At 33.6% G+C, this 7,541-nt stretch overlaps 2 pseudogenes; both read left to right on the top strand.

The window, feature by feature from the left end:
• The first annotated feature begins 4,218 nt into the window (after positions 1–4,218).
• LOC149220439 (cullin-1 pseudogene) lies at positions 4,219–5,343 on the top strand (annotated as a pseudogene).
• Positions 5,344–5,383: 40 nt separating this feature from the next.
• Positions 5,384–6,741, top strand: LOC149220440 (cullin-1 pseudogene; annotated as a pseudogene).
• Positions 6,742–7,541: the final 800 nt, after the last annotated feature.

Raw genomic sequence — 7,541 nt, forward strand, 5'->3', positions numbered from 1 at the left:
ACATGCTTTAGCCATTTCTCTTTAAGGAATAAATAAATTTCCTATCTTTGTAAAAAAATAAAATAATAATAACTTTAATGTTATGATAATTCAATATAGATTTGATTCCTTTATGTTGATTGAAATGATTGTTGTTTAAGATAAAGTATAAGGATATCCAAAATATTTTAGTATTTAGGCTTAATTAAAAGTAAGGTTACGTGATATAATTACGAGGTGCCCAAGGTATTTTGGAATTTTAGGTTATCTTAGGGAAAAGGATGTGGAGGGGGATGATATAAGAAAAGGAGATGTGATAGGTTGTGGGTTGATCATTTTGTTGGGGCTAAGGAATTTTTTGACAAGAAATAGAAATTAAGAAACAATATTGGACATATTGGTGATGGTTCTGAGCACTTTAGGAACAAAAGGGCTAGGAAACTTGTGGAAGTTTCCTAGAACTAGGGAGCTAGAGAGGATATTCCCAATTGGCTAGGAGGTAAATCTAGATGGAAAGCCACTAAAGAAAAATAGGATAGTTTATAGAGTTGTACATTAATAATATAGGTATTTCATTATTCTAGTTTAAATATTTTACTTTCTAAACTAATATATAGTTATATAATGATGCTTCAAATTGGTATTAAATTGGTTATAAGGGCTAACTATGTTGAAAAATGATATTTATGATGTTTTCTAATTTAAATCTATATATGCTAATATTGAAATTTGATCATGACAAGACAAACCAATAAGTTATTTTATTTATGAATATATTTTTTTTTATATTTTGCAAGTGAATTTCTAAAACATGTGGTACTCTTGTTCCTAAATGCATCAGTGCACGTGTGTTTTTGTATCACATTTATGGAAATCTTTTATATATTGTAAAAAAATGGTGCTATAGTATTATCGAGTGTAACATTAATTTTTGTGGTGCATTAATTTTTTATACACATTGTGGCAATATGTTAGTGAAGTGCATTGATATTTTTCATGGCATTTAAAATTGATTTTTTTTAATTGAATAATAAAAAAAGGTTCTATCTTGATTTAGTGCATTCTTCTCAACTTCATTAATGCTCTCAATTTATTTTGGAGCACCATTAGGTATTTTCATATGTTTTAAATAAAAAAAAATGATATTATAATATTTTATAATAATAATCACATCAATATCATGATGGTGAACAATACCCATACCCCATGCAAGAATCCCCATCTCCATGTAGTTGTCACTTTAAAAAATTGTGAGGTATGGATAGATGGTCAGGTTAGTTCTAATGCATTAATTAGTCAATGGGATCAAACCAATGTAGAAGCCTTAGTAGCCTACTATTGGGAGCATGCCTCTCATGTAGTTAGAAAGGACATTAATATGGCTGAGCAAGAAACAAGAATTGAGTGATTGTTTCTTTCAAATGTAGAGGTAGAAAAGAATGTGGTGAAGTGTATTTGAGGCACTAGGAGCACCTAATCCATGGATAATTAGTACAAGAAAATAGTGGATATTTACTCAAAGATCAAAACCATCATGAGAAAACTTCTAGTAGAGCACAATGAAGTTTAGTAGGAAATATTTATTGGAAATGGAATTTGGATGCCGTATAGATGCAACTTTCCAAGCTAGTTGAAAAATTCTTAGTACTCACCTAGGAAATGACTAACTTGTGGTTCCATAGTAGCAATGAGGAGGAACATGATTTAGTACCACCTAGATGGACTGCCCAATGCTTAAACCATGTTTCAGGTTCTATGATTTTTAGTTTTTATGATTAAGTAAGCATGTTGGACTTGCTTCCAGTTTAAGTCTTGTTTTAATTACTAATTTTATGATAGGATCAAACTCAGGTAATTATATAAACACTATACTACATTTGGTCTCATAATTTTGACAAAAGGGATATGTTTATGATACTAGTCTAGTTTTACAAGTGATAGAGTAGTAGCTATAGACCGATAATAGTTTGATACAATCCCTACCTAACTCACACCAAAAAATAATAAGACGCATCAATGTGTCGTATTATTTATGCACCATTGTGTTCCTTTTTAAGGCGCAACTAGTTGTGCATATGATTAAGAAGTAGTAAAATGGAAGCTCTAAGAAAACCTTTATCACTTACCTTTGGTAGCTACCTCTAAGTTAAATAGACAAAGGATATTTTTTTGGGGATACTCTACAAAAACATGTGCTACAAGGTGGCCTGCTTGTAGTGAAAGGAATTTGGAATAAAATGTGACTGAAGGATAGGTGAAGGTCGTATTTTCTTGTTCATCAATGCTAACTTGAATTTCATTAAACCCACCAACACATTTAGGAATGAGAAGTGCTACTCATAGGCCAGGACATCTAGTGCTTGATCAATAAAGGGTAAGGGGAAAAGGTATCCCCATAACATGTCATAGAATCCTTGTAGCGAGTAAGTTGGCAAATACTCATCATGCATCCAACCAACAATTATGTTAAAAGGAGGCACCATGTCCTTATGGATTCCTTTATTTTCATCAAAAACCTATATATTATGTTAGTGAAAGGCATCGATCTTTTTTCGATGCTCCCTTATTACATAGCAATAATCAATCATTATTTTAATAGAAGGCTCCACTCCCTTACAAACACCCCATTTCAATAACCACAAGGATCTTGGTGCAAGTGGAGTAAGCATATTTCCTTATGTTGATCTCATTAGCATATGAATAATCAACCATTATTAGTTCTTGCATTTTAATAATCATATGCATCATGGTATATTAGAGGTAGAGTATGCACACAGTCCCCACTAGTAGGAGGCGCCATTGTGGATGCCCTCTAATAGGGTTCCCCAATCACTTGTGGATTCCGCCATTTTCATAAAAATAGGGATTGTGATATATTGTAGAAGAAGACCTTAGTACTTTGTGGGTAATCTCTCTTTTACATAAGGTTCACAGTATATTGAAAATAGAACAAGCACATAGTCCCTTGTGGATGCTCCATAAAGATTGAGAACCAATTATCGTTCATTATGTTAATAAGAAATATCTCTCCTATATGACTATTCTCATTAATATAAAATTATTGTGTGGAGAGGTGCTCTCCATCCCAACCTAGTATGGTGGAGATGTAAAAGTAAAAATAAAATAAAAGAATTAATAGTTATATAAAAATAAAATAAATAAACATAAAATTAATTATAATTATAATCAATATAAAATTAGTGCATCCAGAGGTGCTTTCCGTCCCAACTTAGTATGGTGGAGATATAAAAGTAAATATAAAAAAAACATAAACATAAACATAAAAATTATAATTATAATTAGTAATTGGTAATTAAACTAGGCTAGATCTATCTTAATTCTGGATTTTCCAAAAAGTGAGTATGGGTCAAACCTGCAAACCTATTTTAAGATGAAAAAAGATTGGATCCCTCTTAACCGTTGGTAGATCCATAACGGTTAGTTATATATTAACTGGATTTGTTATATATTAAGATTTATATAATATTGTTAATGATTTTCCTCAATTAATTAAAAATAATATGAAAATATCTTCTTAAAATAATTTGCAATATTCTTAACAAATGGTTTAAAAAATTATTATTATTATTATTATTATTTTCCAATTTTAAGGTCATGACCAAGCCAGACACCAAATTGGTGTATGAGACCCCATTTGTTTGTGGGACAAGGGACCCACCTCCGCATACATACTCTACCCGTTGTTTTGAACGTGTGGCCTCTTAGGAAGAAACACATGTTGTTACCCATTAGACCCACTCAAAATGCAAACAGTCACTCATAAAGGAAAATTTCAAAATATTATGAATACATACTCTTCCCCTCTAGTTTTGAGGTATACTGTTACCTATTAGACCCACCCAAAAAAAATTCAAAATATTAAATTATTACCCATTAGACCCACCCAAAAAAGAAAATTTCAAAATATTAAATTAAAATTTTATTTGCAAGGAACAAGGAAATATATATATAAATATCATGATCCTGCAAAAGCTCCCAAAAATGGTCATAGCTGAAAGGCCGACTCAAAGGGGCACTCCTCGGGCTACGTGACCGTTATACATTCATATGAGCGGCCCACAAAACTTACCCTTAGGATGATATAAATGCAAAGTTGCCAGCAGTCGTTCATCACAAACGGATTCTCCATCTTCATTCTGCTGCAGCGCACAGTGTGTTGTCAAACTTCTGATCACCGAGTATTCGCTCCTCAAGAAAAGAGTTGGCTTTGCTTTCAAAATGACAACGAGCAGTGGCAGTATCATGTACGCGGAGGAAGGATGGGCTATTGTGAAGAGGGCCAAGAACAATAGGGTTGATCTGGAAGAAGGTTGGTCTATTGTTTATAAAGCTATTCTACAGCTAAGAACCCGATTGGAAAAAGCAGATCTCAACTGCCAGGTGACTGTGGACGAGACCCTGGTTATTCACACTATTGTCTACAATATGTGCAGTGACCACGTTAACACGGAAGCATCAAACTCTCGACGACTCTATGATAGATACAAGGATTCCATTAAAGAGTACATCACCTCAATTGTTTTACCGGCTTTGAGGGAACAGACAGATGATCAATTGTTGCTGAGACAACTTATCAAACGCTGGAAAATTTTCCAGGCGATGCTCCGTTGGATGGTCGTTTTCTTCGAATATTTAGATCGCTACTTCACCGCTTTGCATCGTTTTCCTTCAGTCAGAGAAGTTGGAATCATGTACTTCCGAGACCTTGTTTTCCGGGAAATGAATGTGAAGAATGCATTGTTTGGTCTTATTGATGAAGAGCGTGAAGGAGAGCCAGTTAGAAATGAGACTCTTTTGAAGGATGTTGTGGGCATTTTTGTGGAGATTGACATGGATTTCTATACAAACGATTTTGAAGTGGCCCTGTTGGAACATACTGGAGATTTCTATTCTCGGAAGGCTGCTTCATGGATTTTAGAAAATTCCTATCCTGAATATATGTCAAGGGTGGATGAATCTCTCATAAGCGAGAAGAAAATAGTTGCCAGATATTTGCATGGGAGCAGCGAGCAAAAGGTATTAGACAAAGTGAAAAATGTACTCTTTTCCAATTACATGACATATCTTCTTGAGGATGCACATTCAGGATGCCTCGCCTTGCTCAGGGAACATAGGTATGACGATATTTTTATGGTGGGGAGTTTATTTGATACAGTACCCAATGGCTGGGAATCAATTGCAAATATTTTTAAGCAGCATGTTACTAGTGAAGTAACAACACCTATCAAACAAGCTGAAGATGCTGTGCTAAAGCAGATTGCAGGGAGAATGGATAAAATTTTAATATTGTTGCAGGAAGTGTCTGCATTTGTGAAGAAGGTCATAGAATTACGTGACCATTGAAAATGTGGTGGAATTTGTAGAGTATATCTGGGATAAAGATATGTTTCTTGAGTCCTACAGGCAAAAATTAACTCGCAGAATTCTGTTCGGCAAAACTGCAAATGTTGGTCATGAGCAGAGCATATTGTCAAAGCTGAAACAGAAATGTGGAGGTCAATTAACGTCACAGATTGCTGGCATGCTTACGGATTGGACAAGATCGCAAAATGTACACAGCAAATTCGAAACATATGTTAAAAATAATAGAAATATACATCTTGGAATAGAGTTTACAGCTGCAGTGCTGACAACTAACTTTTGGCCAACATACAAGTGCCCTCACATTAACTTACCTGCAGAGATGGTTAGATGTGTTGAAGCATTTACAGACTATTATTCTGCAGAGGCCCAACATCAAAAACTTAAATGGATATATTCCTTGGGATCCTGTACTATAATTGGTAAGTTTGATAGAAGATCAATAAAATTGATAGCAACAACTTGCCAAACAGCAATATTATTGCTGTTCAATGCCTCTGAAAAGTTGAGTTATTCCAACATCAAACAGCAGCTGAATCCTACAAGGAAAAACTAACTCGCCGAATTCTGCTCGGCAAAAGTGCAAATATTGATCATGAGCAGAGCATATTGTCAAAGATGAAGCAGAAATGTGGTGCCCAATTAACGTCACAGATTGCGGGCATGCTAACGGATTGGACAGGATCGCAGGAGAGACAAAGTAATTTCGAAACATATCTTAAAAATAATAGAAATATACATCTTGGAATAGAGTTTACAGCTGCAGTGCTGACAACTAAATTTTGGCCAACATACAAGTGCCCTCACATTAATTTACCTCCAGAGATGGTTAGATGTGTTGAAGCATTTACAGACTATTATTCCGCAGAAGCCCAACATCAAAAACTTAAATGGATATATTCCTTGGGATCCTGTACTATAATTGGTAAGTTTGATAGAAGATCAATAAAATTGATAGCAACAACTTGCCAAACAGCAATACTATTGTTGTTCAATGCCTCTGAAAAGTTGAGTTATTCCAACATCAAACAGCAGCTGAATTTGGCAGAGGATGAAATTGATGGACTCCTACATTCCCTGGCATGTGACAAGTATAAAATTCTTCTCAAGACTCCAGATACAACCACGGTAACGGTATCTGATGATTTTGAAATCAATCATTCTTTTACGGATAAAAGAGGGAAGATAAAACTTCCAATGCCACTACTGAACGAGAAGAAAAAGGCATCTGAGGATATTCATAAGGACAGACGTTTTCTTATTGATGCATCGATAGTACGGATTATGAAGGCAAAAAAGATTTTACATCTCAAAGTACTTGTGAGTGAATGTGCTCACGAGCTGGAAGGGCGGATATTGAAAGGCGGATTGAAGATTTGATTAAAAGGGAGTTTTTGGAAAGAGACAGAAAAGATCTTGATTTGTTAAAATATATCCCTTGAATATGAAGGTAAATTTTTTTTTACCATATTTTTTTATTATGAATTTATTATTTTATAGTATTGGATGAGGAGGGGTTTAATATTTGTCAAATAGAACATTGTATGATGTTTTCACACACTAAAGGGTTTTTCTAATTAAATAAATGAAGGATAATTTCTATTATATATTTCTATCTTTTATTATTCATCTTCATCATTAAGGAAGATAATAAGTGGTATCAAAGTTATTTCTTAGTTCCATACGAAGATTTTATTTTGTTTTATTGTGTTTTTTTCATATTTTGTTTTATTGTGTTTTTTTCATATTTTGTTTTATTGTGTTTTTTTCATATTTTGGTTCATTAACTCTATAGTTAGAATCAAATACACTTGAAAAAATATTATTATTGGCAAATTGTTCAACATGTATATTACATTTATTTTCATGAATTGTTTCAAAAACATTATCAATTTTAAGGAACCTCCAATTTTGATGCAGGTGAATAGATGGGACACTAAATTCGATGAAGACAACACTGGAGCTTTCCAATGTGATGGGGTGGTCACATGGTGATTTTGGGAGAAATTTTAAATGTTTTGTGACTATTTACATTAGGAAGTGAGTTTTGTTTTATAATAAATCGGAGGAATTATTTCCTAATGTAAATATAGTTTCAGTTTCCCTTATTTTTGTGGAGAAGGGAAAACAATTCATCTTGTGATTCTTGGTTGTCCAACGTTAGATTTATTTTTAAAGAA

This window comes from Pinus tabuliformis, chromosome Q, assembly GCF_031772625.1.
Source record: "Pinus tabuliformis cultivar Carrire ecotype Pingquan chromosome Q, CPIR1, whole genome shotgun sequence".
NCBI classification, from domain to species: domain Eukaryota; kingdom Viridiplantae; phylum Streptophyta; class Pinopsida; order Pinales; family Pinaceae; genus Pinus; species Pinus tabuliformis.